This window comes from Oreochromis niloticus, linkage group LG15, assembly GCF_001858045.2.
Source record: "Oreochromis niloticus isolate F11D_XX linkage group LG15, O_niloticus_UMD_NMBU, whole genome shotgun sequence".
Taxonomy (NCBI): domain Eukaryota; kingdom Metazoa; phylum Chordata; class Actinopteri; order Cichliformes; family Cichlidae; genus Oreochromis; species Oreochromis niloticus.
Genome location: NC_031980.2, coordinates 15,842,314 through 15,867,748, shown reverse-complemented (window position 1 = coordinate 15,867,748; position 25,435 = coordinate 15,842,314). Strand labels below are relative to the sequence as shown.

The 25,435-nt window shown below is 39.4% G+C and overlaps 1 protein-coding gene across 3 annotated transcripts in view; it reads left to right on the top strand.

Annotated features, from left to right (window-relative positions):
• Nucleotides 1-25,435, top strand: part of sipa1l1 (signal-induced proliferation-associated 1 like 1) — a 90,405-nt gene that overhangs the window by 7,309 nt on the left and 57,661 nt on the right. For 2 of the 3 annotated variants that reach the window (XM_025898773.1, XM_005475035.4), the window contains exon 2: nt 23,394-23,462. The exons of the other annotated variant lie outside the window; for it this stretch is intronic. The gene's annotated coding sequence lies outside the window, so the exon portion shown is untranslated. The remainder of the gene's footprint in view (nt 1-23,393; nt 23,463-25,435) is intronic. 3 annotated transcript variants of the gene reach the window in all.

The following is a 25,435-nucleotide window of genomic DNA, read 5'->3' as shown; positions in this document are numbered from 1 at the left end:
GACATTATATTTGTCTATCCAGCCATCCATCCATCTTCTTCTGCTTATCGAATTCAGGGTTGTGGGGGAGCTGAAACCAAAATACACAAATTTGTACTAGAGCCTAAGTGACAGACTTGCAAGACCAGTACAGGTACTGATTTTTGGTGATTTAAATATCCAACATAATTTCTATTTTTCAGGTTTTTAAACTTTAAAATGCTCAAAACATAACCAATTTTCAGGAAATCTGTTCATGTGTAGGTATTTATTTATGCGGCTGACTCTGTTTGGATAAGTTGGTGGTTGTTTTTTTGGTGTTCCAAACACGTGTTTCCGACAGGGATGTTACAGTGCCTTCAGCTGGACAGCCCATGCGACAAGTTGCCCGATTGCCTGTGAAACCGTCTAAAATCCACACATTACATATAGTTTAATCTTTAGTGCAATCTGGCAACCCACAACCTGAGCCAAGGAGTGCGTGAAGTTAATATTTCTGCATAATGACAGTAAATAGTATGTGGTAATTGAAATGGCTCACTGACTTTGCTTTTATTTGACCTTTTCAGCTTCACGTACTGCGAAGACTCGATAAACAGCGAGACTTTAAAAACACAGGTGAAAAAGTGATTCGAGCCATGTTTGCGAGTCTTTGAATTTGTGTAACAAGCAGTTTGGACTCAAACCAATTTAATACCTTTACAACTATACTTGAGTTCTCAGAATCAATAACACATGAAATTCTGTAAAAACACAAATGACACATCTTTTCTAACTGAAGATAACAAGTTGTGACTGTTTTCATCAAAATAATCCGAGCTGCACATTATCATGAAATTGGTTGTAAGTTGTGGTCTATCATTGGAAATGTAGAAATGTGTAAAATTACTCAAAATATCTGGTAGAACTTTTTCGAAATCTGTCCAGTAATATTCACTAATTTACTCTGAGTTAATCATTCGTTTCTCTGTTTGAGCAGCGGTGCATGTGTCTGCACAGTTCTGCTGTTCAAATCTATGCCATACAATTTGCACTTCTGGCGGACTGCCTAACAGCTTTTCTGGCAGAAATCTTGTAAATTGTCTCTTTTTATGAAAGTTTTAATCTCTTTAGTTCAAATTGTTATAGAGAGATGTTGAAGTTCCTGTCAATAATCAGTTCCCTGTGTATTTTCAGTAGATGCAGAATATGTAGTGATTCATGCAGTGCTCACTGATTGGTTGGAAGGTTTGTTTTAATTGTTTGCATCCTGACAGTTTAACTGGACAAATTTCCTTTCCTGTTTAGCAAGAAATAAATAAATAAAACTTAAAGTGTATTATATTTGGAAGAGGAAGTTCAGAGGTTTTAAATAACCTTAGCCACTTTGAAGCTGGTAGTCTGAGTCAGAGGGACAGCTGTAGGGGAAAGGAGAGAAGACCCTGGAGAAATATGACTAAAACCAAAAAGATGAAAATAGAAATAAAGAGTTGTAGAGACAGCAAGGTAAAAAAGAGACAGCAAGGACTGTGTGTCTGTGACAGAGTGTACCTTTGTCTTCTTTATTTTTGCATGTAGCTTTTGTATTTGCCTCTCAATAGCTTAATGATTGGGGATTCATTAATATGTTGGCTGAAATCCGCTTATATCTATCTTCTTTACTGCCATCACTCTGTCAGCAATTTAGATGACATGAAGTGGCAGTAGTCAATGTTTATCTGTTCTGTTTGTCCTAAAATCTTGGATTACTTTCATGTATTTGCATGACTGGGTTTGTGCTCTTACAAAGATAAGGGGCTAAAGCTGTGATTTATTTATGTATATTTCATTTGTTTTTCCTGGTACAAAATTGGAAATAAATAATAACAAACAAAAAGGAAACTTACACAGTGGGAAAAGTATTGGAATTTCAAATAGCATCTCTGTTAATACTGTCTCTCCATTTGACACATGGCTTTTAAATATTGGATAACATTCTCTGTTTTTGAGATTGACAGTTATATATATTTTTAATTTTAGATGTTTTATGTTAGATGTTGGTTAACAGTGGAAATGGGAGAACTTCTGAGGCTCAGGAGTGAGATGTTCTTTGAAAAAGGAAATTGGGGTTTTTGTAGGAAATTATCCATCCACTTTTATGTTTATATTTATATTCATGTATTTTCAGGATGGCATTTCAAGCAAAAAAAAGGTGTTTAAATTGACAACTGTCTGACCCTCACTTTGACCCCAAAATGCTCTTAATGACCATCGTGGCAGTCACACTAGCCTTACACAGCAGAGTTTATTCTGGACCTCATTTTCGTTTATTTGAAGGAGTTCTGCACAAGACTGCCTGGTCGCTTTAGTTACCTTTGGCTCAGCATGTTTCTACTGTTTCTGTGGTAGGATCCAATCTCACAGGGCCACACACATTTTACAACTCCAACAACTGGTAGCTGGTATTGCTTTCTTTTGTTTTTGTTGTTCAATGGTGGCTCACAGACATCTTGTACTTTAATGGCACCTTTCAGTTGTAGTAGTGGATTATATCCTACGAGGTGCTGGTGAAAATAAGGGAAAATGTATTTATTTTATTCCAAGAATTGTTACAGGCTTCAGTTGCTAGGTAAAATGTGTTTTCCAGTCAGTTGGTGAGTGATTGGTAGAGGTTGTTGGAGTTTTCTGGCCATCATTGAGTGGAATTGGTTGCAAAGAGGGTGTTGCACTACATTGCTTTGGCTGCTATCAAAATACCATGGTCATTGAAGACCCTTGGGCTGGCCAAACACTCGTCAACTACTGGTCAAGCGATAGTGGAACTTGTAGTGTAATGCAGACTAGAAATTGAGACAGTTTGCCTTCAAAGTAAAACTTGTGCTATACTACCACAACCAACACATTACAAAAGGCACTTGGCAAATGGACTCCATTTACAGCTTGCGTCACACTCTTCAGTTTCATTGCTGCTTGGTAACAGTTTGCAGAGTGCAAATGTCTTCCATGAAAACTATGGGTGATGTGCTAAAGACCAAGCCTTTCACAAGAAAGTTTTCTGTGAATCTACATATACTGCTTTGTGACCAATTTCACCTAGCGACAGGCAGCAACCTCAGCAAACACTTGCCATGCAGAGAGACAGATGGTTGCCAGGTGGTTTTCGATCAGTCTTCTCACATCAAAAAGATTCTGGGTTCAAATTCACTGACTGACTGGAGGTATGTGGAATTTTACATATTGTTCTTGTGGCTTTCTACATTCTCTTTGGATACTCTTGCTTCTTCTAATGGTGATTGTTAGGTTCATTGGGGATCACGTTGGGGTTCAAGTTGGCCCTAGGTGTGAATGTAAGCTTAAATGATTGCTCTTCTGCAGTAGCCCTGTGATGGCTTGGCTCCAGCTCCCCTTGAGACCCTGTCTTGGCTAAATGGTTGGATGTAAAATGCTGAAAAAATGATTAGACTAATAGCACACTGCTGTTGGTGGGCTTCCAAAAAAGATACATGATATTTAATATGACTGCAGCAAGCTGTCCAGAAGAATTCAAGAAGTGAGGCTAATGTGTTGTCACCCACATCCTCTGGGAACGTTTGACCCATTCTCAAATGTTCCTGCATTTGTATCCAAGCATGAGGCACGAGTACCCACTCGAGTTAATGTCTAAATTCCTGGGGCAAAACTTTGAAATGAGAGCACGCTTAACTACATAGTGCACACAGTTAATTATTCTGAGTCCAAGCTGGCCAGAGAAGCTGCTCGAGTTCTTCCATATCATTGAGAGAGTGCACAAGAAATTGAGCGTAGCATTCCTTCAGGCGGTTTGCAACCGCAAAACAAAAAATCTGGGCTGATTTCAATCCTAGCTCACATCAAGTTAATATTCTTCTACACATTTAGTGGGCAAATAGCATACAGGCAGGGTGTTCTATGTAAGCTGTCCTCAGTTGCTACAAATCTGCAAGCTGCTTTGCTACCCACCTCCATCCAAGCTTTTCCTTGTCATGATGTTGATGATCTTGCTGCAGCTCTCTTCGCCATCAGTTATCCATGGAAAGGTGACATCAGAGCCATGACACCAAATATAAATGACTCCTAATGGCAATTTTTATTTTTAGACTATAGTGGTCCTGACTTAACAAGATTATCCTTTTGTATAAATACTGTTTTTGTATGTTTTGGCAGCTTCACAGCTTCATTATAGTAGTAATTTGATCCTGAAAAATTCAAATGCATTTTTATGGAGGAGCCTGAAGGTCTAATGTGCCATTTCCTGAACGCGCAACTGTAGGAAAGCCTCCAGTGACGACAGTCGCACAAGTAAGGGAAACAGGCACGGGATTAAAGGAAGACATACATCCTGGTCATTATCCAGCACTGCAGGATGAAGTTGCTTCTTTCATCCAAGGGAAACTGTCACTTCTTAAAGTTGGAAAGCTGTCATGTGCTTGGTTTAAGTTTTCTTTTTTGATCATCTGCAGTCTATATTGCTTTTAGTGTGGCATACTATAAGCTTGGAAGAAGCTGATTATTTTATGTGATAAAGGGGATATGAGTTTTTTTTCTCTCTCCCTTCTTCTGTTTTAAAGTACGCATTGCTGAGCTGCCATAGTGTGAAGAGGCGTTTCAAAAAGAAAAATCTGGTATTAAAGTCAACAAGCTTTTGAGTTGTTTCCCTGCCTTGAAATTGATTCATTAAGTGCACTGTAATTGACAGTTGTTGTGATTTCACTGTCAGTTTGATTTGTCTTCCTTGCTTGTAATTTCCCAGTGAGCCACAACAATTCAAACAGATAATCTTTTGGCTATGTTGATGTTTATGGTAATGTGGCCAAACAGGGGAGGAGGGCATGGTTGTCAGATACATGGAGCAAATATTTCAGCCAGAGATGGGATTTAGTGTTCAAGTTACTTTAACCTTAGAGTGGCTGACTCGGGATGAATTTTAACATCATGGGCTTTTTAAAAAAATTGCAATTTGTTGTTATTTTTCCCCATAATTAGACATGTAATTTTGCCAGTCTTGAGTTTAAGATATTTCAGTACTATATAAATAATTTCTACAACAAAATGAAACGTCTACAGAAAATTTTATTTTAAATGGAAGCATGAAGGTGGAAAAGTTCATTTGAGTTTCTTGGTGATTATTGTATCAAAGTATTGGTTCATCTATCTTTTGTTGTTGAAATGACACTGCTGTGTTATACAGCACTGTGAAAAGTTTTGAGCCACTGCTCATTCCTTCATATTGTTCTAGGAAAATGGGAAGTGGGGGTAGTAAATTTATTGAAATGTGAAAACATACATGGAAATGGATTAATAAAAGTAAAAACAATTTGTAAAATTCTAGCAAACGTAGCAGTCAGTATTTTGTATGAGCAACTTTTTACTCTCTGATATAGCCTGAACTCCTGAACGAGCTTTCTTGTAATTAAAGTAATCTTCAGGAATAGTTGTTACAGCTTCTTGAAGGACATTCCAAGGCTGCCTTTCATTACATTTTGTTCCACATTTCTTTAATAATGTTGAGGTCCATGACTGATAGTGTTCCATTGTGTGTTTTTCTATCCAGATATCCTTTTACTGCATTGGCAGTGTGTTTGGGATCATTGTCATGTTAAAAAATGAAGTTGTAGCCACTTGGATTCTTTCCAGATTATATTGCATGGTCAAAATCTGATCTGACTGATTCCTTTCAGTCCAGTTCTTGTGAAAGACCAGAATCACCTCTCGGGTCCTGTGTCAGGTCTTATGTTCTTAAAGACATAACTTTCAAATGCTGTTTATCTGCTGTAGATGGGCCTGATACTTCTGTTCTTCTTTAAATCTTTGAAGGACACACTATGTACCATGTACAGATATGTCAGGTTTTCACATAACAGTTCTTTGAGGATCACTTTATTGGTGTAAAAATACAGTTTTTGTGCCCGTCAAACTGCATTCTTTTCATAGATTGAATGAAAGAAAATGGAACAAGTTGTGTTTTTTTTGTAACAGGCTGCTAGTAACAAAAGACACAATCTAGAAAAAAAGATAAAGCTGCAGTCTAAAAGTGGTTCTGTGTTAAAGTGTTGTGTATAGACACAACACGGGTTCATTCCTTGAGTTAGATGCATATTTTTATTTATTTATTTTTTATTGTAGAATGAGTCACAGGTCAGTGTTCAGTGCCAATGTTCAAGAAAAACATTTGAAAGACCTTCAGAAAGCTTGGAGAGCTATTGTCAAGACCACTTTAAAAATAGCAAGTAACTCTGCTTCTTTGGATGAAAAATATAAAGAAATTACTCAAGCTTGTTATTTTGGCAACTGAAATAGTTTGGTTTATTGAGGGTTAAATGTAAGTCAAAACATGGCTGTCAGCTGCTGCTCATAAAACCCCCACACCAACTCCCTGCGTCTAAGAATATCAAAAATTGAAATGAATTGAGCTTTTAATTTATCTCAGCATGCACTGAGCCTTTGCCCAGTGCACATTAAAGGCTACAGCCTTCTTGAGTAGAACAAGCAATAAAGGGATAGATGGATACTTCTTGCCTGAGTTTAGCCACGACCGAGGATAAAGCCTTTCTCCCATTTAGCCGATCATTGGCGGTATTATGGTCTCCAACAAAAACAACTATATTTGCTAAAGGGTCATGGAAAAAGATTTTCAGTGCATGTGGTGGCATCTTTATCTTAGGAAGAAATGTTAAATAAAGCCCCAACAATCAGTCCTCGTGATGTGGAGGACAGATCCACATAATGAAAGACATCTTGCTCGGGTTTGTTGGTTCCAAGGAGGTCCTAGATAGTGCCAGGGATGGTAAACACATAAATCCATCTGGATTTACTGAAATCAGCAGTAGCAGCTTTTGGCTGAACCCTGCTCGGTCTTCCTGCTTGTCAGATGCGCATAGAAAGCTACAGATGATGCTGATAGGTAGGAATTCCTCAGTCGTTGCTGGTAACTGAGTAGGGTGCTTATTTTATCCAGATAAATTTCAGGCTTCTGGCTTATTTTCATTTCATTACTCTGGTTATTTTTGAATCTGTTATTTAGTCTATACAGTACTAAAACACTGCCTTTCCAATTTACAAGGGCGGCTTTCTTATTCTGTTGCAAAGAGCTCAACACTCAAAAAAGCAGCAAATCCAGTTGTTTGGACTGTTTGCTATAGTCTGTCTCTACTTGTTTTAGCCTTAATTATCTTGTGCTCCACTAGTGGACATAAACAAGGATGAGACGGAGTCAAGTAGACCTGCAGATAGTTTTCTTCTAATCTGGAAAAATGGGTCACAGTGCCCAATCTCACATCATCTGGCTTGCAGGTGGTGACTGCAGAAACCACAACAGGAAAGTAGCCTGTCATGATCTGTATTGCTCAGTGCAACCGTTCTGTTCACTGAGCTTATTGAAGAATGGGAGTGTTTTGGCTTTTGAGGTGACAGCCTTGCAAACACAAGTAGAGTTTTCATTCTTGAGTTTATTGGATTTATTTTGATGACTTTGAGGAGGAAAAAAAAAAGTTTGGTAAAATGAGAGGAAAAAAAATCCCCCAACCCCCCAAAAACTAGCTTCATGCCATTTGTGTTTCAACTGAGCCAACGGTCTGCAGTGGCATGCAGAGGTATGTGTGTGAATGCTTGGTGTACACAATAGGGATGACCTCATCGTTTTCAACCCTATGTTAGCCCAACATGCCGAATAACAATGAAATCTGGACGTCCCACTACTGAGCCCCGCCTCCTTTTATTGTGTGTGTGTGTGTGTGTATGTATGTGTGTGTCTTCTTGCTAAGGTGTGTATTTACCTTCTAGTTGACAAAGGTTCTTAAAATATTTACACAGGGCTGAACTGGTTAATGATTATTTGGACAAGTGGGATTTGAAGTGTTGTGCTACACACACTGGCGCATGTTGCTGTAGAGAAACCAGCTGCTATGGGCTTTGTTCCTGCTGTCAGTTAGTGAATGAATGCAGTCCTAACCGCGGTGACCCTCAGTAGGTTTGCATGTGAACTTTGGCCCAGATTGTGAGTCTTTGAAAATATTAGCATAAATTAGAATTTCCTTTCATTCACAAACTGGATGAAGATTACCTGCGATATATCAGTGTGTTGGGGTTTGTGAACATTTTTATTGACATAGAGAATGCTGAAATTGGTTATTGTAATTTATTGATCTGATTTACAGATGTAGTCTTTGGTCTGATAATTTGTGATAAGAATTTTGTGACTCACTCCTTGACTAACCAATACATGAAACATCTAGGGTTTTCTTGACCTTCATCAGACTTCTCAAAGAGAACCTATCATACGCTTTCTGTCATTCCCAGAAAATCCTTGACGCAGGTGATGGTAACCTTGTTTGCTACAAAGCTTCCATATCAAACTACACATTTCTCCTGCTACCCTATTACCTTACATCTCTCCCTGCCAACATAAATGGATACTGCCTTATTACCCAGTCACTCAAATAGAGAGGGCTATTCTGCTTTAGATGGTCTTTGGTGGTGATTTACCACTAAGCGCTTTGATCCATTGCAGTAGTATTCTGACAGCTTCCAGTTGGTGCCTCTGCTGGGTCTCACAAGCTGAAGAGAGGAAAGCTCGATCAGTGGTTTGTGCCTGTGAAAACTCATGTTTTTCAGTAACTAGCAAATAGTTGGACAGTTGATTGCCCCAGTGGCACTTTCTAATGACAGAGGGCCAGTTTAGCAGAAAATCTAATTCAGTGAGAGCCCACACGGTGGTTTTTTAATGAAATTACTACCTTTAAAATCCCTTAGACTTGGGATGGGGTGAGTGGAGGGTTGTCTGTGCTTGAAGAGAGGCTTAAATGAATGGACCCTTCAGGCTGCTTCCCTAATTTTCATCACAGATGTAGTGCTTGGAAAGAAGTGTCCCTTTTCTGTCTTTGTTAAGCAGGACTGAGTTAGTAAAAAAACAAGTTGAATGTAGTAAATAACCTGTGGGGATCCACTACTGTTCTGTGGTTTAAAGTTTATGCTTGTGTATGGGATTATGATGAGTAGTCAGGTGTGGAGATATGAGCTCTACAAGATGTAATGTGCTATCAGATGACTTGAATAGCTTGATTGTAGTCGGACTTCACAGTCTCTACTGTCGGAGATGAGAAAAGTATCTGGAGGGTTCGAGCTCAAAGCACCCGTGGTTCTCATTGCTTCCTGATATGAGATTCAGTAAGCTAATGTTGCCAGGCAACGGGCGCACTTCCACTTTTGGCAAGTATTGCTTAGTAACAAAAATTGTTTCCAAGAAGTAAAGGCAGAATCAGTGCTGGAATCAGTGATGGAGACAACACTGGAATCTCATCTGACCTATTACAGGCAGTTAAAGCAGTGCCACAAGCTAGTCATCTGTAAGAGTGTTAAACTACAGCTGAAGGGAGTGTCTGTCCCACACAATCAACCTTATGTTTCATTCTGTTTAATGAGTATAAAAAGACCAAATTGTTGGAAATGACATTAAACAATCTGCTTTCATGGAGCGGTAGTTTTGCTCAAGCCCCAATTTGTTCATGCATATTTAGTTTTACAGTGTTCTACTACAGGTGATTAGGGTAAGAAAATTAATTTGCACACATTTTTAATTGAAACTTTGTTAAACTAATTAATAAGATTAGTAGTTTTGTTGTATTTTTTTTTTTTTAAGATTTTACATATAAATGTGTAAATGAGTCCTTATCTGTCTAAAAATGATTTCTATTTAAAAAGCTATCTGAACGTCAGATAAAGTTTTTGTTGTTGTTGTTGTTGTTGTTGTTGTTGTTGTTGTTTTTTCCAAAAAAAATTTTAACTGTTGATTTTGGATATGACCTTGTATCACTCCATAAATCAGAAAATACTGAATCCTTTATTCAGACACAGTCAATTTTGAAAATAAATTAGCAAGGGTCTAGAGGTAACAAGGTGATTCTTGAAGTAGAGTCTTATATATAATTTGCATGCTTTCCTGCTCCTTTCTAAGGAGGACCATCTAACTTTTACTTATAAGGCCTCACTCACCCAGGCCGAGAGACAGGTTAGCAATGGATTCTGAGGTCGCCAACAGTTTGCATGGAAGACGTTTGCTTGTCTGCAAATGCTTGTTGTTCCAGTCAGCGCCTGGAGTTTCCTGGGGTGTCATGGAATAGTCTTTAGGTCTGTGTGACTGGGGCCTAACATGCAGCAATGATTTTGGAAAGTATCACATGTTGTGAAACACAGTGCACTGAGAGACAAAGATTCAAGAGGCTTCAGTGGGGAGGTGGAGGCATGCATATAAACAATATCACCATAATCAATTCCAGTTAGAGTCATGGAATGCACAATGAGTTTACCACAAGGAAAAATTATTTGTTTCTGTACCAAAATCAAACTTTTGCCTCCAGTTTACTGTCACTGATGAGAAAATGTCTATTTCCCCATGTTTTTTTTCGGAGGGGGGGATAAAATGTTCTGTAAATCAGACTCTGAATAATACATGAACAAAGCCGTCTGTTGAAACCTTTGGAATACAAGATGAGAATAAACCTGGAAATGTTGGTGCATAAACAGAAGTGGACATTTCTGGCTCAAAGTATGAGGCAGAATTTTTATTGGAAAATACAATTAGTAGTCTCCCCCTAGGGCTGGGCGATATGACCCAAAATTCATATCTCGTTATTTTTTTTTAGCTGGATGGCGATATAAGATATATATCTCGATATTGTTTTAAAGCCATAAAGTAAGAACAAAAAGAGAGTTCTTAGTCAAAGCTGTGTCCCAGATGTCACACAGGCACTTTTATTAACATACAGCATAGATGTACATGAAAAAAACTAGTTAAAAATAAATTATGAGCATTTATTAAATAATAATGCTCCATAAATAAAATAAAACTGTTGTTTTTGTGCATAACAAAAAGCTCACAATTGTGCAGTCAAAATGTAAACTAAAAGACGCTGAGCATAATAACAAAGAGACAGATTTCACAGCTGCTCTGTTCCCAACTTCTACTGCGTAACTGACAGCCTGGAGTTTGAAATCAGCTGCATAACCACGTCTCTTAACAGGTGCCATTTATGGTCCTTATACACACAATACGGTAATATTACGTTGAAGCACAGTACGTATTACTACGCGAGGCTCCTCGGTAGCCGTAATGCTCCGACAATCCATCAAGCGGTGCAGCTCCGTAGCTTACCAAAGTCGAACTAAAACATTTTTTGACAGATTGCTGTGCGCTGTGTACCACATAAAATCGGTTCGTGGTCATCAAGCACAACCAGAATTCATACAAAAGGCGCACTGTCAACTTTTGAGAGAATGAAAGGATTTTAGGCTGTGCAGCCCCTCTGGGCTGCATGGCGTTAGCGTGGTTAGCTCGTTAACACGTTGACGCCGTCCAGCCCCACGCACGGGGCGATGCGCAGTAACTCGCTAACGGAGATTTGCCGTGTCCATCTTGTCGCTGCCTGGAGGTGAAGCGATGGGGGAGGAGGGGGAGTTGTGTTCAGTGAAGGAGAGAGGCGAGGTCGAGTAACGTTGCGTAAAGACAAAAGTGGACGAAAGAGAGGCAAACTTGTGGCTCCACAACTATAATTATAACGTAACACAGACTATATCGATATAAAGGATATTGTCACATCTTATATCTCGTATAAAAATATATCGATATTTTTAAAAAAACTCGATATATCGCCCAGCCCTATCTCCCCCCATAGATATCGACACTAAAAATCTTTGTGAGGACAGACAATTGGCATGCCACTATATTTGTGGGGACCGACAGTCATTGGGGACAAAATGCCCGTCCCCATGAGTTTGAAGGCATTTATGAGGGTCAAAATGTGGTTTTAGTGTCAGGGTTACGATTAGGTTATGATTAGGTTTAAGCTGAGGGTTCGGATCAGGCATTCATTTTTGATGGTTAGGGTTATGGTAAGTGGTTAGGGAAAGCATTATGTCAATTAGATGTCCTCACTAAGATATGAAAGTAAGTGTGTGTGTGTGTGTGTGTGTGTGTATTTTGGTTTAAATATGCAAATGAGACATTGGCTACTTCAAGTATCTTATTCTGCATAAACATCCTGTAGACAGGTTGTTGTAAAGCACTTACAGGTGTATTTCTGGTCATTTTCTTTCTGCTGGTCTGAAATAAGACAAGTAATGGAACAAAATATAACCCAAAATCTAAAAATTGACCAATGCATAAAATAAACTTTTTCTTTGCTTGTTTTGGCCACCTTAAATATTTTCCTCCTCAAATATCCCCCATGAGCCGTGCTTGTACTGGAACACTCTTGTTTCACAATGCACCTATTGCTACAAATAGCCAACGGTGCACTAGAGGGAGGTGGAGTAAGAGGAGAGGGGTGTTGTGGTGTGAACAAGGCCTTGCGGGGGTGGCGCTGGGTTACATAATATCAGACGAACCCAGCTGTGCTGTGTTGTTTCGCCCATGGGTGAAGTTGTGCCAGCCAAGCTGACTGATGTGTCCACCTGCGCTCATCAGAGCGGGGTTCAGGATTAAGGTGCAGGTCAATGATCAGATTGATGTTGAACAGACTGATTGCGTGTAGTCAGCAGATCTCCGAGGCAAAATTAAATGGGCGAAACACAGAGCCACAGTACCAACATCTCTTTCGGCACAGTGTTGCCATGGCAGCACAGTTGTTGTGTTGTCAGAAACCTTGGAGTGTAATGATAATGCAGGGCTCTAACAACGGTAATTAGCAGCTTTTTTTTTTTCTTTCCTTCTTCCCCGTCTAGTGCCTTCTTATCCCTACAGCCACTCTTCAGTGGAGCAATGCACCAAGAAAGACGCATGCTTTCATCATGTTCTGTTAAAAAAGGACAGTTTACACTAGTTGGTACTCATGCACACACCATTTTCTCCCCTCAAGTTGGCAATGTGTTACTCAGTGATTGCGGGCAGTTTTGTGAAGAACCTGTTCCTGTTAATGTCCCCAGCTGACTGGTGTGTTTCTTTTTGGCTTTTGTAAGTATCATAAGTGTTGAATAAAGACTGAATAATTTACTACAGGGGTCTTCCAGGAAGGCCCATGTGACCCTGCAAGCTGTATTTAAAAAGCTCATCATCTCGCCCTCTGAGACCTCTGTAATTAAAGGGAGAGGCGTCTGTGTTTTAGCTTGAAGTCTTTGATATACGGTATTAGATCTTGACATGCAGACAGCCAGTGTTTTCTCATGTGTGCCATTTAATAGAAATGTGTTTTCAACAACAACTGATTGAAATCCACACAAAACATCTCTCCTCCCTAGGCATCAGCTGTTGAATTACTGCTTACCACTGAAAGAACTGTAAGCCAATCCACTGGCTGTGTTTGTTTTGTGTTATATCCAAAGTAAAAAGATTATAAAGTTCAGCTCTTGATGAGTAGTAGACATGTTTATGTCTGGCGAAAAAGCTTTTAAGTGTGTGTGTCCATCTCTGGTGTACCTGTCATACTAATGAAAATGTATTTGGGAGAATTAAAGCTTGCAGTAGTTTATCATGTATCAGTGGCGACTGGAATTTGAGTTTAAGCAAACCAGCCTTTCAATTCCCAGAATGCTCTATGTATAAGAGAGAAGTTTGGACCACCCAGACAGGTCTGTAAAGGTAACATCTATCTGAAACTCCTTCACTGTTCAGCTGTTTTTACACATGCAATGCATCTATGAACTTAATAGACATTACCAAGAGCACTGGACTTACTCAGACTGGTCGTTAAGCCTCGCTAGCTACTTAGCATGCAGTTTTCCCAATTTCCACTTGATCCTATGTGTGACTAGCTTACGTTGATCTCTGGAGAATTTAGAGATATAGTGATGGATATAGAAATGTAAGTCCTACCTCCTGTATGCACCGCTGTCCTGTTGTGTTCTGCATGTATAAATGGCAACTTTGTAGAGTGTGCAGACATGTTTTTATCAACATATTCTGGAGTTAAGTTGTAAAATGGTTTTAGTCAGTCTCAACGGAGTTGAGTTGTACTTTAATCGGACAATGGTTGGCGATCAGCAGGAACCCCGTGGATTTGTTGTGCCTCTCACACAGTAGGAGTAAATGTAGTTAAAGCTGTCAATAAATATTATATAATTAAAAATTTGCGTTAAATACAGAAAAATGTATTTAACGCAGCACTCATGGTGCTTCGTTGAGTCCAAAAGATGCCACACATAATTAAACAATTTAAAGATGAGTTTTGAAAATAGATTCTTAAACAGGTGTAGTTTGTGTCTAAAAACATCTTAAAAATGCAAAACTCCGCAATGCTTCGGCGTGGGGGTTGGTTGGAGAGAGGATTGGAGAACTAATGCTGTATTTGAATCGTCTACTTTTCTTTCTTTTCTTTTTTTTCTTTTCGTAAACAAATTGGGCCTGCATTCCCATTTGATATTTTGACAGGCCTATATCCAAACCATTTCTTCCAGCTGTCTCAGCTCTCAAATGGGAAATATGACCACAAAACGTCCAAAAGAAACCCAGTTGTGGGAACTAAGAAAGTGATAACAGAAAGAACGGATAGAGAAATGGCAGAAAGATGAGAGTAGGAAGGAAAATAAACAATGTTAGAGTTAGGCAGATAGATCTGAGGACCATGCATTAGAAGAAAAGGTAAAAACATTTGATCTTTAAAAGGGAAAATGGTAGCGTCAGATAAAAGACTAGTAGAGCAGTAGAGGCTGTCATGAATGCAAAGGAGTGCGAGGGAAAGGTAAGCCTCGAGAAAATCTCGCCCCTGAACTTAATTGTTTTGTTTTGCCAGATAAAGCCCCAGTCAACCAACAGCCTGACTGTTTCTTTAGTTTGAGCTCTGAGGCTGAGGGAACTGCACAGAAAGCTTAGCAGTAGGCATTTTATTCAAAGACCTTTTCTGTGTGTGTTGCTTTGTGAGGTACAAAACTCACATCTGTCAAAGTGTCACAGGCTTGCTGTCTGGAGCCTTAACCTCATCTCCTCCCATCTCTTATAACAGCGATTGCCCTTGAAACCCCTGCATATCGTTTCTCACGACCATTAAACATGCAGCTGTCAATCGCCCTGTGACCGATGGCCTCATCGCTATTTGCCTCTGAGCTGGCTAGGCAAAATCAATACAAGCCTGCCTACTATGGATATTTGGGTTGCTCCATGGACTAAAAGCAAGCATGTTTTTGACAACATGTAGCGTTTCTGTGTAAAATAGAAACTGCGTTTCAAAATGTGTGCTTTGCTTGAAATATTAGGTAAACCTTTTCCACTTTTGTTTTGTTTAGCTTATACATTAGTCCATATTTGACCATTTTTTTCATTTAGCCACTTAACACTTCTTTATCAACCATTCAAGCATAAAAAAAGACACCTAACTTCAAGGGATGAACCAGCGTAATCTACATAAAACTTAACAACGAACCAATTTTACATTTTATTCTTAGGCACTTTGTTACTGGGAATCTCAAAAGCACATCATTTGTCCCCAATGGTTTAGTTGCATCTTCAAAAAAAGCCAACTTTAGCAGGTTAACAGGTATAAAATGGTAATTTTGCACCAACAAGATGATTCCGAAATATGCCAAAAACTTGGTGTGACTTGGAGTGGTGTCATACCAATTTCTGGAAGAACACATTGCAAAATTGAAGGACAAAAGATGTAGCTATTTATAAGCTGATGAACAGTATCTGTCATGTCGGGCAATGGGGTTGGGGGGACCCAGCAAAGATTTGGTAAATTGGCAAATCTCTGACTAACAGTGATTCAAACTTTCTGACTTCATCGTCTGTGAAGGAACGCATGCAAGGACTCAATTTTAATCATACTGTATTTTCAGTCAATATGAGACTGAATGTAATAAAATATGCACGTGGTCGTTCTGCTTATCAATCCACTGTTCATTGACCATTGATTGGCCTCCCTAGGTCACAGACCTTAACCATATCAGTCTTATTAGAGATGGAACAAAATGCAGCCAACATCCATAGAAGAGCTTTGAAAGTCCTTCAAGATGCCAGGAGAATTATTCCTGAAGACTTAAACACAAACCTTGCCTAAGAGAGTAAAGGTGCTCACACCAAACACTGACTGAACCATTTCCATATACGTTTGCACTCAATCCCATTTTCCTACCAAGTCATAAGACCTTTGCACAGCAGTGTGCATGCAGAACTAAACCATCGATCAGACGGCTATCATTACAACACGGAGGTATGTTTGTGCCTGTATTTACAGACAGACAATCTCCCTGGTTAGTTTGATCAGTTAACTTAAGCTATCCTCCCACAGAACTTGTCAGACAGTGTTTTTGGCTTTGTCTGTAGTGATGCTACCTGGTACTGTGTTTAGAGTGTCAGAACAACAAAGAGCAGAGAGAGAACAAAACGCTGGGCTAATTGCTGTAAGTAGTGGGATTGTGTCTTTAGATGTCAGGTTTAAAAGCGTTGGCACACACTCATTCTCCCTCTCTCTTCTTTTGTTTACCTTGATGTTATGGCGGTATTTTTCTTTTTCTTTGTGCGGCTGGTAAATTGGCATATCTCTGACTAACAGTGACTCAAACTTCCTGACTTCATCGTCTGTGAAATAACGCACGCAAGGACTCAGTTTTAATCATACTTTATTTTCAGTCAATATGAGACTAAATGTAATAAAATATTAGATTAGCAGACACAGAATTAGTTTAATTTCCCAGAATGAATGCTCTGACAGCTTCATCTGTCACTGTATACATAAATGAGTTAAACATGTGGTTCCAGTGACTGACAGACTGTTAAAAAATTTATATTGCTTTACTTGTGAATGTAGGCGCTCATATGACTCAGCAAGTCTACATTAGCAAGGGAATAAAGTGATGTAAAATGTGTTTTAGGTTTTATCAAACAGAAGAAAATGTCTTTTAATTCTACTTCTAATCATCATGGAGACACAGAAGGCACAAGAAGTCTTCCTGTTAACTCGGCTTTGCCATGGCTACCGCTGTCGCTACTGATGTTTATAGTGTGAACTCGAGTAAAGGGAGAGGAAAATAAAAAAAGAAAGTACCATGTTTTTGTTGTCAAGCTGTTGTGGGCTGGAGTTTTATGAGCTTTGAGGCTGGGGATGTGGTAAGGGTGATTTATAGCTTTCATTATCAAGGTTTTACCACACTGTTGGGTCCCAACAGGCTCCCCACAGGTCTGCACACATGCACACAGTTGAGGTAAGTGTGAAGGCTTACACTTTACCAGAGTGTGGTCAGACAAAGGCAATGAACAGTTAAATTTACCTAAGGTGCATCTTTATCCCCAGGGATTCAATTTTAATTCCTTCCAAAGTATGCATCAGGTGCTGCTGGGTTTTTGAGAAACGACACACAAACACACATGGATACACTCTTCCATGGCTACGTGAATCTTTGATATTTGTGCTTTTTCCTGTGCTCACTGCAAAGTGCAGACACAATTGTCTGGAGATGAGGTGGAAGAGTAGAGAGTGCAAAGGTTTCCTTTTTTCCCCAGATGAACTTGTGAACTCAAGTCTCTTTACTGGCTACTTTTACTTCACATTATCTTTTTATATTTCTATCTCAAGCCCTTTCTCTGGTATTTGGTCTTGAGCCCATCTTTTTGTAGTGATTTGGCATGTTTTTTATTTCCCTGTAAAACTTCTTCTTTTTTTCGGTCTTCATCTCTCCACTCCTTTCTCTTTAGCTTTGGAGACTTCAACTCTGCTGTGATTTATAGTCATAGCAGAGGATCTGCTACTTTGGTCATGCTTTTCTAACCCTGTGCAGATGATTCCCAGGCTTTTTCAGTCACACAGTTGCTTCTTTTTCTTGTTTTCTTTTTCTTTCTTGTTCTTTTATTGTTGTGATACTTGGCTAAAAAACCAGCCACATCACTGCCATGACCGCTTAACGGTGTCGTGGATAGAACAGTTATGATTACCATTAATTTTCTACAAAGACTCTTGGTATGTAGACTTTTGGAAAATGACATACACACATGTCAGTGGTTATGAGAACACACTTGTGAAGACTATTACCATGATGACAGTAAGTCAGAGGTTTTTGTGGCCGGTGGTTGAACTCCTCCTGGCAAGTCAGGAGTTTCATGAATAGCTTTGGCCCATCAAAACCTGACTGGACAGCAGCGCGAGCTAACACACACGAAACGTTTGCTGAATAGCAGCAGCGGCTAAAAGCGGGCCTAATCCAGCTGCAGGTTTAACCGACAAATAGATTTGATACAGTGACTCTGCCAGCCCGTATCCCCGTTTTCCAAAGAGCTGAATAGTGTGGGAGAGAGAAACTGAGGCTTATGTCCCCGTGATGGAGGAATGTGAAGAGCAAGCAGTTGAGACTTGATAGAGAGCTATAGCCAAAGCAATGAAGACAGGTTTACAATGGGTAGAAAGTGAGGATAGGTGGCAAAGGAACAAAGCTGCTTCTGCTGGCTTGCACTGGCTTTGAAGTGTTTGGAAGGAAATCCACAGAGAATTTGATGCACTATGAGTTTTTGCAAGTGCTGTGAGTCCCATACCCAGACACCTTCATGGGGCTTTGCACAGTATGCTTTTCCCCTCCCTCTATGCAACATGACCTACCTCAAACTTTATTGACTCACTCCCCTAATGTGGGGCATTTATAACGTGGAGTGAGAGTGTGGTATTTTTATGGGTCATTAAAAAAAAAAAGAAAAAAAAAGGTGTTGACTTTTTACATCAGCGTGGTGCAGTTTTTCTTTTCAGTCTTGGCATTTGTAAAGCATTGCCTGCTGATGATGAGAGACTAGGCAAAGGTAGTGGGGGTTACATAAGAAGTACTTAGAAGGTGCTAATTATTCTTCAGAGTTCAATGCTTTTTCTCAAGTAGACAGGAAACGAGAATCTAACGGCACACGTCGCAACACTTGAATTTGTATCTTAATAGGTGTAAGTAACGGGATATGGCATCGTTTTTTTGTGAGCATATTTTGGTAAAGCCTAATTTGTATCAGTTGAATTCGTTGCAAAAGACTGCAAAAAGCCAGCTGTCAGGTTCATTATTTCCCCATCTTGTCTGTACTGCAACAGGCTCAGGCTTTAAGCATTCATGATTTACACCACAACAGTATCACTGTGATGTTTCCGGACTCTCCTCTTACCTGCCATTTGTCGAGGACTGAGAAGAAACAACAATCTTTTGAAGAAGCTGCTGTCATAATATTATAATAAGCCGCAGGTCACCGTTGTGGTAAAATTCACAATGTAAAGATCTTCACAAAAATCTCATCATATCTAGTTAAATTTAAAGATGGATTTATAGAAAGAATTTGTAGTTGGTCAATGAAACAATAAATGTGTGCCAAATACACACAAGAACCACTGCACTGAACTACTTGGCAAGCATTTGGTTGTCAGCTATGACCACCAGTAGCTGACTTGGAAGGGAACTACCTAAATCCTCTGCTGCGTACCCGCTGCCAGACATCTGGACGCTGTCTGTTTTACGACCTGCAACTTGAGCTTAGGATCTGTCTGAATCCAGTGTCCCAAAGTATGATTTGTATTGTGAAGGTGCCTCCTAAAAAATAAAATAAAATCTAGCCAAAGGACAAATTCCACTTAATCACAGGCTGTTTTGTTGTCATATTGGATTGTGTTTTCTAGCCAAAGCTAACAGATTCCCTCTATGGTAAAATAAGAATACGTTATCTTAGAGAAATCTAGAGTTGGCTGTTGAAAGTTTAATTCAGATGTTTTGCAGATTGAATTCGACGTTGATACTTTACTTAACTAGGCAGGCATAATCTTTAAATCCAAGGCTGATGTAAAGCTGATGGGTGGAAATGTATTTAATAGTTGTAGCTACATCTAAAAACTGATTTTTATTTGCTGCACGCCTACTGCTTAGAACCAGGAGTCAAAGCATCTTGCGTAGCTTGTGGCTTTGGCTTAAGACGTGACCTTGAACTGGTCTGCCAGTCCAGACCTTTCCTTTTAATCTTGTTTTTAGCTTCAAATCACCTCTTTTTACTGCTCTCTAAAACTCATGTCTCCCAGACATTTCTGCAGTCCGTCTGCCTGCTTTTTTTTTTTTTTAAAAAAAGCACTTCTGATTTCTCCTACCTAACTTGTCACTCTCACAGCACTCAGCTGCTTTTAGAGCATCTTTTATCTGCCGTGACAGTCTTCAGTCTGTCAAAGCATTGGTCATAGCTACGGCTCACTGTACTTGCCTGCATAAACTTAATGGATTTTACAGGTGCTTTTCGAGCTCTCATCATTCCAAAGAGTAAAAGATGATCTTTTGAATTTTCTTAGCAGCTTGGGACAAAGTTATCAATGCTGGACTCTTTGGTGTTTTATTTAACTCGCATGTGTCATGTGTGTCCATAGTTAATGACCACATGTTTTAAAATGTGTTTCAGCGGGGCTCATAATCATTAACTAGCAAGTGTTAACAGAGCATGGCTAATGGACAAGTTTCTCTGAAAGTGTGGCCTTGTGAAGCCAATCGGACTTGGTGGCAGGCACAGCAAAATGTTGTCTAGTTGCTGTACATCTCATTTCCCCTGAATGTTTTAAATGTGGAAATGTGTAACCTGCCATTCATTTTCTAAGCATTACTCAGAGTCCTGTGTAATTTTTCCCAGACTGAAAACCAGCACAAAAAGCAGCTGTTTTGATAATGGATAAGTTATGGGAAGCATTTTCTTTTCCTTTCTGTGCTTCCCGAGTTTGAAATTCCCCACATCGCATTGACCAGGTGCAGATAGTCCTAAAAAGACTCGTGCAGTGGGGCTAAAGAAAGGTCATAAAGCAAGGAAAGATAAGTAGAGTTTGTGTGATACAGTATGACCGATGATGGGCAGCGGTTTGGCATTTAGTTGAGTCATACATTGGTCATCTTTGTTTTTTATTATCAACTAGGCAACTGTGGAAAGTGCTAGGAGTGAGTGTGTGGACATGTGTTCCAGTTTGCATAGAGTAGAAGGCTTTCCTCAGACTGACATGAGGGGACCATTAGCAAGCCTCATTAGGCTGAATGCCAGCCTGCAGAAACAGACTATGGAGAGGTCCAAGGTCCAGGTCAGCAGTCTGTACTAACAGCCTGGGGTATAGAGAGATGGCAATAAAGATGACTGCTGCTCCAAACTGTTTTGCCTCAGAGGATGGAAGAGAATTTGGAGACTGTAACCAGGTGTGGAGATGAGTATCGGAGTAGAACAATTAAGTTTTTTAAATATGGGGCACGGGAAAGTGAAGTGATGTGGTTTTCTGCCTGCCGCCTCCTGTATGTTTATGGGTTAATGGGTTTCAACAATGTTCTCAAAAATTAACCATAAGGGGAAAAAGGCAGTGCCATGAAGGACACGTATTATTACGTAGTGGATTTTGAACCTGTTCATCTTTCTGTACTACTAGCACTACTGTTTAGGCGTAAATGACAGTAAGTGATTAAAAGGGTGCAACCTGTGGAAAATGGTTAAACTGCTGAATTGCTACCCAGCTCTTCCGCAAGACTGAAAATATGGCGGCAGTTGAGGGTAGCCAGTAGATCCTGTTCTGTAAAGTGTAAAGTTCTTGGAATTTAGTCTGTTCTGTTACTACAGTGTCAGTCAGCACATGCCTGATCGCAATGGGCGGATTGCATGCTTCCTTTAACATAACCACTGCTGTGATTAAAAAAGCGGAACAGCTGATAGTGACTAAAGATAGCACACAGATTGACTTCTGTGGGACAGTTGCACAATATAGTGATGTAACACTGATGAATCTATCCGATGTAAATGTAGTCCCTTGTAGTGTTTGACCCATGCAGAGAAATAGGGATAGGTCTTTTTTTTTAAGCAGCAATTTACTGATCAACTGTGTAAAAGTGTAAAATATACATAGTATTGGCTTGTTTGATAGTTGGTGTCAAGAAGGATAAAATTTTATGAATGTATTTGTTATTTCTAGTAAACACATAATGCCTGAACAGTAGGTCAGATCACTGACAATTAAACAGAAACTCACCTTGCATTAGCTTTTTGCTTTGAGCCGAGTGTTTCCTACAATTAGAGCAGTTGTCTTCAAACTGTGGGACAAGGAGCCACTGCAGGTGGACGCCAGACAACCAGTTGAAAAATACGAAGTCAAACTTAATGTAATTTAATGTATGTTTAATAGAAAATAAACAAGCAAGAAATGGCTGATACTGCTGACAGTTCCTTTTTTTGGGTGATAATGATTGATAAACTTGGTGTGAGGGTGTGAGACTTGCCACAATTTACTCCCTGAAGGCTTGACATCAACCCCAGCTATACATCAAGTGTGAGGTAAATTGGGTTAACTGTAGCTGAGGGAAGAAAATAAAAATAAAGAATCCCTTTATTCATTAGTGCAGTGTAAATTTTTGGGACACTATAATCATTAACCAAGTCACCAAGGTTGTCAGCTTCTCAAACCCTGGTGCCATGAGTTATGTCTGACCTAATTGTTTATTTAAGCTGGGAAACAGATGGTTAAAGTTGGTATTCATAAGCGCTCATCACAACTAACATCAAATCAAATGAATTCCCAGGACCACACAGATGGAAGTTATAACAAGCGTTTCTGCAGTGTGCAGAGTTGGCGGATGCAACTGCATTGGTTCTCCAGGAAATCCAGCCAGCCTCCATAGGGAGGAAATGAAATATGTGCATGTTGGGATGTGTGTGTTTAAAAACAACTGCCAGATGACTGGTTTGAGCTGTGATTACAGTGGACGCTGTACTCTTGTGAGCCCTTATCCCCAGCTGTACAATTTGCATCTTTGTTTGAAGCCTGTTTTGGAATTTCAGTAAGCCACAAATCCTTATATATTATTTTTGCAACTATCCTAATGGATGTCATTCATTAGACTGTGTGTCAATTAAGATTTGCCCTTCATTACAGGCCTGATGATTTTGCAGTCTTGTTAGTTTGTGTGTGATGGTCCTTGAACTGGAATTACCACAAGCATTTTGAGATACTCCATTAAATTAGCGCTTTCATTTTTTTCTCCCAGAGGCTTTTAGCTGAATATAATGAGCTGAGCAATTTTTTGTGTGTGTGTGTGTCACTGAAAAGGACTATACCTTTTTATTTAATTATTTTTAATTTGTTGCTTTATTTATTAATTGGTTAATCAGTAATGCGGTTTGGTTTTCAAGTAAAAGCTAGTCTGTAGGGGACGAGGTAAAAAACAAAAAATTCTGGCTTTTCAGTGATTTAACAGGTTCAGTTGTGGTGAATCTAAGAGGCACTGTAAGTCCTGTAAAATCAAATACTCATGTTAAAATATAGATAGATAGATAGATAGATAGGGTATGTTATTATTGTAGATAATGGTGTCTAAGTATGCAAAATTCATAGATGGGTATTTACTACTTGGGTCAAGAATTTGTAATATTTTCCTGATTGGTCTCTCATTAAGCTCGTCTTTCATAGAAGCACTCTTTTCTCTACAGGTGCTGCATTTCTGTTATTTTTATTTGACCTCACTGTGTACACTTTTCCTCATGCGCAAATTATCATCTTCTATTTTAGGGTTCTTGTACCGCTTTCAGGCTGTGTCATCTGCACTTCACTGGTGTTGACGAGATACCGGGATCAACAGTGAGTATCCAACTTGCTCAGCTGGATTTTCAGGGTCTGTTGGGTTACATTCATCATAGATGTTGATGCAGATGGTATCAGTGTTAATGCTCTTTTGTGTTGCTTTTTATCACGAAAAATTACTCAGAACTTCTCAAAGTAAATGTTTCTGTGCTTGATCTTCTTCTAAGAAGAGCTGGTTTTATTAGATATTAGATATTAGATATTTGGCTACCATAAAGATTCTAGCAACAGACTGTCAAAGTACCATAGTGTTTATAAGTGTTACAATAGTGATAATATGAAAACTAGCATCATTAGAAACAATCAAACTCTTCCATGTGTCCTTCACTTCTAATTGGCTTTCAGATGTAGTCTTCCTCCTGCCACCTACTTGAAATATGGAGTTAAACTTTATGGACACTGGACAGATGGTAGGTCTAGCAACTCTAAAGTAATTTAGTTGAGTAAAAAATGCCAGAGAATAATATCCTGGTTGTCTAAGGCATTCATAAGTATTCATAATAATATTACTAATAAAAATGCATAATAAATAAATAGAATAGATTGTAAAAATGAGGCGTAAACTGCTCTGAAATAAGAACTAGCGAGTAGGCGGCCCTTATCTATGAGTTTGAAACAGCATGTTTTGTTCCAGTAAATGCTTTGCTTCCCTCTCTGTGTATTTCTATCCCTCTCTCGCTTCTTTTTCTTTCTCTCTCACCTCCTCCCCCAGCCAGCATAGCTGCTCTCCTCTACTCCCACACACACACACAGACACACAGACACTACTACAGTCACACAAGAATGAGGGGGAGAAAAGAATGAGATATGGTGAAAGGAAAAACACCAGGGAAGAGAAATGGAAATTATAATAAAGAGCGAAGGAAATTAATATAATGGGATAGAGAGAGATAAAACAGAAATCGGAAAAAAAAGGATGTGCGTAAGTATTTTAATGAAAATCTATTTGGACTCAAAAGTAACACAGGTGTTTGGTGAAGTCTGTTTATCTTGTAATTTAGAATCCTGGAGGTCCACGAGCCTTAAAAAAGAAGCGAATACAAATTTGCATTAAATATTTGGGAAAATTCTCATAAGATAGATTTGCATGAGTCTTCTCTTGCAGAACAAATGTAAAGAAAAGCTGAGTGTGTAGGACTCCTAATAATAAAGCACTAAATTGCAAATGGCGTCTTCAGGCTTACACTATGATGATGATGATTTCTTTGACTACTTCTAAAATGTTGTCTGATCTTAATTTCCGTCTTAATTATAGATTAACACAATCTGGAAAAACTAATAACATGCGAACACGATTAGGGATGGGTATCATTTAGGTTTGATCCGATACCGGTGCCAAACCGGTACTTTTGAAACGGTGCCGGTGCTTAAACGGTGCTCAAACCGGTGCTTAAAGAATGGAGAACACAAAATTGGTCCAAAAACCTCTCATGTTCAGCTGTTTTCCACTTTTTCTTTGGTCATTTTAGCCTTTTTGGCCAGGGTGAAGGGAGTATCTGCCATCAAACAAGAAGACAGCCGCATGTAACTACGACGGTGTTTGCTAGTTCACCTTACATGCATTAATTTAATAATGTGGTTAGCCTACTCAACGTTAATTACACACGAACAACATGAAGCTACTCATGCAGAGGAGAACTGCTGCTGCTGCCATCATCATCTGTCATCATTTCTGCTACGCTGACAGGGCTAGGGGCCAGGACTCTCCTCTTTGGGTTTTTGGGGGATGTTGCTAACTCCGGGTCCGATAACAGGCACCACACCCGCAGTAGATGTGCACGGTGTGAGGTCTCGCAGCAAGCTATCAAACACGGCGCATTTCTCGGCTTTAAAAAAAACCCGCTATGCGTCGCCAGGTGTTTCATCAGATTTGAGGTGTTACCTCCTTTGACAGTATCACAGTATCAGCTTAAAGCACTTGTTGCAGGCTGCTGAGTTTGCATCTTTTGCTGTGAAGTACAGCCAGACTT